At 38.6% G+C, this 3,869-nt stretch overlaps 1 long non-coding RNA gene across 1 annotated transcript; it reads left to right on the top strand.

Moving 5' to 3' along the window:
• Positions 1-391: 391 nt before the first annotated feature.
• Positions 392-2,863, top strand: LOC140936348 (uncharacterized). Its single transcript, XR_012165379.1, has 2 exons — positions 392-1,844; positions 2,309-2,863. It is a non-coding gene; the product is annotated as an uncharacterized lncRNA (long non-coding RNA).
• The last annotated feature ends 1,006 nt before the right edge of the window (positions 2,864-3,869 follow it).

The following is a 3,869-nucleotide window of genomic DNA, read 5'->3' as shown; positions in this document are numbered from 1 at the left end:
CGAACAACTGGGTCCTAGCATGTTCCAAGCGTTCAGATAGTGGAGAGCGGTGCGAAGTAAAGAAAGCGATGAAAAGTAGAGGGGGACTTGGGAGAGAGGTGCGTGCGCTTTTATTTTTTCGCGCCCCTCTTCGCACCGCTCCCCACTATCTGAACGCCTGGAACAGGCTACTGGGTCCAGGCTTTTTTAGAGGAGCTGTGTCACGAAATTGTGCCAAATAAGGTAATTACAAAATGCCCGTTAAATTACGAGAAACATAAACATAACCGCTTAAAACTTTAAAGGAAAGTTGAAATAACATAACAGAAACAACAGATGGCACGGATGGGCAAAACTGAAGAAGATTGAAACGGATTGAAATTAGGGTTTTTCAAAGTTGATCCCGGCTGCTTGCAACTTCAAAAATAATGCTCAGAAGACATATTTGTTTGTCTCGGATCTCTGATTTTGTCATTTAACTGTAATTTCTTTGCTTACTTTAAGTTCCATAGCGATTGAGGGTGAGTGAGTGGCAAAATTAAACAAAATGAATTAGACTGCCGTGACACAGCCCCTTCTTCTAATTATATCCATGCAGTGGTTGTAAACACTTTCTCATTATAAAACCACTCCAACATGTTCTACTCTTTAGGTTCTCTTTTTGTTTTGTTTTTAATTGACACTGGACGTGATTTTTTCTTCTCAGGAAGGCGAAAGAAACGCACATATTGACATATTATCATTCTCTCTTGACATTATCCTTAATAACTCGGTCAGGACCTTTTCGCCTCAAGGTATGAATAAAGGTAATGAACTATATTATATCTTCTGTTATTTTTTATTGTTATTTCCCGTGGGTAGCCGTGCCATACAGCGTCACATGAGATGTAACTTTCTTTGATTGTTTCACTATAAAGTATGTATTTCTGTAAATTGCGTGAGTTGTCCTCATATAAAACCCGATAAAGAATGGTACTGGCCAGTCGGAATTTCGTAACTACTGTCTATCCACCTTCCAGTTGTCCGCGGTTTTTGGCCAAAATTTACAATTTTTATCAATTCTGAACTTCGGCGATTCAGTTATTCCAGTGGTTTTCTTTTTAATTTTTTGCATATCAGTTCTGCAAGGATCCATACGTTTAACGGCCGATTCGATTTGCTTGTCTTTTGTTACTACTGAAGGCCTGGCCGAGTGTTTATTTGACTTGAGATCAGGCCTTAAAATAAAAGTTCCTTACCGCAATTGAAAGTCTTTTTTTAACTTTCCAAACTACAACCTTTTTGTTTGGTGTAATTGGCCAATGGCACTTAAGGTAGTTTTCACTTTCGATCAGGGTTTTGCCGATGTCATTTTCTTTAGAGATCCATTTTTAAAAACTTGGGTCCTTACTCAGCAAGTCGACTTCAGGTCAAGAGAAATTATATCTTGGTTAAAGAGACTTATACAAGATAACCTGTCATTCAAAAATCACATGCCCCTAACATGGTTTGTTTCACAGGCGTGTACGATCACGTTCTTTCGCAGAAACTTTAAGTTCCGCAAGTTCAATGTTTATTCCGTAAAATTGAGTATCAGGGAGCCAATCAGGACTCCTCCTCATTATCAACAACCAATCAAAAAAAGACATTTCCGTGACTACGTCATACGGAGTTTCCCTTGGGAGGGCACGCTCTACGTCACGTTCGTCGGCGATGAAGTAAGACTTCCTTATTTAAAACAACAAAACATATAAAAGCGTAACACACTGTCCTCAAGGAAAACTAAACCAGTTATCACAAGAGAAAGGTCAGAAGGAACTAATAGAGGCGTTAAGCCTTCAACTGATACAAAACGAAGCCCTCTGAAGCAAAGAGTCGTTTTTTAGGTGAGTCTAGCCCCTTTTTCAGTCTCGTCACGCAATGTGCTTCTATTTTACTATATTCCTATTTCTTTATGTCTGCGATGTTGCTTTGATTACCTCAAAACCAACGCTTTTGTGCAGTATCTTTTCGTTTATTACTTAAAAAATACAAACATTCTGAACCTTTTTGTAGTATCGAGAAGTTTCGATGAAAGATAATTTAAAACGATTAAACTACGAACGGTTGTTTGCACTGTTCGTGTTCATTATTTCAAGACTTCGATTTTTAAGTTCGTCATGCGGAATCCACCTAACTATATTTTCTGTAAATGACGTTATCTCGATTTTTGACGTTATATTTCTCAGAACTTGATTGTTTTTCTCAGAACTTGTTTGTTTGTTTGTTTGTTTTTTTTTTTGGAATTATGGTTCAGTAAACGAAAGCACGACTTGAATCTCACAAGCTATATTTATTATTCATCTCGCAGGTTTGATGGGTTTCAAGCTATTCAAGAAAACAGACAGCAAATCTGAGACCCGAAGAAGATCATTTAGCTTTTTGAGGCGAAGAAGTTGTTCTCGCGAAGAAAGAAGAAGTGAGGACTTGTTAAGACCAAGGAGGACCGGAGAAGGTCAAAGCCCGGAGGTGAGAAGATCGCAAGAAGTAGCTTCCGCTTTAAGGAAGATCGGAGATGAACTCAACAATAGCACTTTGAGTCTACATTCAGCAGCCACCACATAACGAACGGCAAGAAAATTCATCGGGGATATAGGTGTGAAAGAAAAAGAAAATGAGGAGACAATCTTGAGGCCATGCAATAAAAAGCCAAGGTGGCGTCGTACTACATCTAACTATGACATACTAATTTGAACTGTACGGAATTCAAGGTCACGAACATCCACCAGACGTGTCTAATGGCACTTTGCGAAATTTTGCTTCTGCTGATAGAAGAGGGAGATACTGACAGTGTCAATATTTGTTGAATTACTGACGACTAGTGTACCATTCGAGTTTGATGTAATTAAAAAGATGAAGTAGTTAATCGCTTTTGCGTCGTCTTGTGCGTCACGTACCCTGTAAATCTCCTAGAGACCGGAAGTTGGGGAAAACTTCCGGTAACTTTCGATAATGTACCACTAAAAATCCAAGTTTGTTATGAAGATTGCGACGTTACTCTAAAATACGTGCTTCAACATAATATAAAGGAAATGCTCCAAACCATCCTTGCGTCATCGACTGACAGCAACAGTTGTAATTAAACTTTCAATTCTTTCGAGACTACTTTCATTGCCCGATTCAACTTACTGATTCGTAACTCCATCTGATGAATTTTGATCTTTTCTCTTCCAAGTGACTACCTTCAAACTGGTGTCACGATCGAAGATTTTGTCCTTTTTTAGCCAAGCAAACAGCTAATCCTTTATTCAGCATGGTTAACTAATTTAGATGTTACAGCTAGTTTTCATTTCCGTTGACCTGTACGCTTGTGAAGTCATAAGTTTTAACTGTCATAGACAACTTTGACATTAAACTTGTGAAGGGGGAAATGATCTTTCGATCCGGACCATACCAGAAAGAGCACGATTTAGTTAGGCAGGTCAGAGAAAAACGAAGACAACAACATCAGCAGCAAAAACATGTAAAATTGACCCCTAAATTCTAATGAAAATCTTGTTCCTTTGACCCTCCACTTCCTTCATTTTAATGATCTTTAATATCACAATCATTTAGTTTTAGCAAAAGCTTTTTCCACCGATATGAAGCCTCGTAAATGCCCAGCAAGAGAGAGAAAAAACCAACCCTATTGGTTCTAACAATAGTGCTGATTTCCTTTTTCACTCCTTTAGTAACCAGGTTAGTTCTTTCACCCATTGCTCAGCAGTACTCTGTTAGATAGTATTGAAAAGTTCATCAGGCTCTGCTGTAAAAGCTGTTATCTTTGTGGTTACAGTGCTGCTCTCTCTTAGACGGAGACATGGTGCCAGTTCCAAAGGTGTCTGTCTTAGAGACATGTCCATCTTATAGAGAGTCAACTAAAAGGAGTAAAT

The sequence above is a fragment of the Porites lutea genome, chromosome 5 (genome assembly GCF_958299795.1).
Source record: "Porites lutea chromosome 5, jaPorLute2.1, whole genome shotgun sequence".
Taxonomy (NCBI): Eukaryota; Metazoa; Cnidaria; class Anthozoa; order Scleractinia; family Poritidae; genus Porites; species Porites lutea.
The sequence above is the reverse complement of the archived record's forward strand: the minus strand, read 5'-3'. Positions and strand labels throughout refer to the sequence as shown.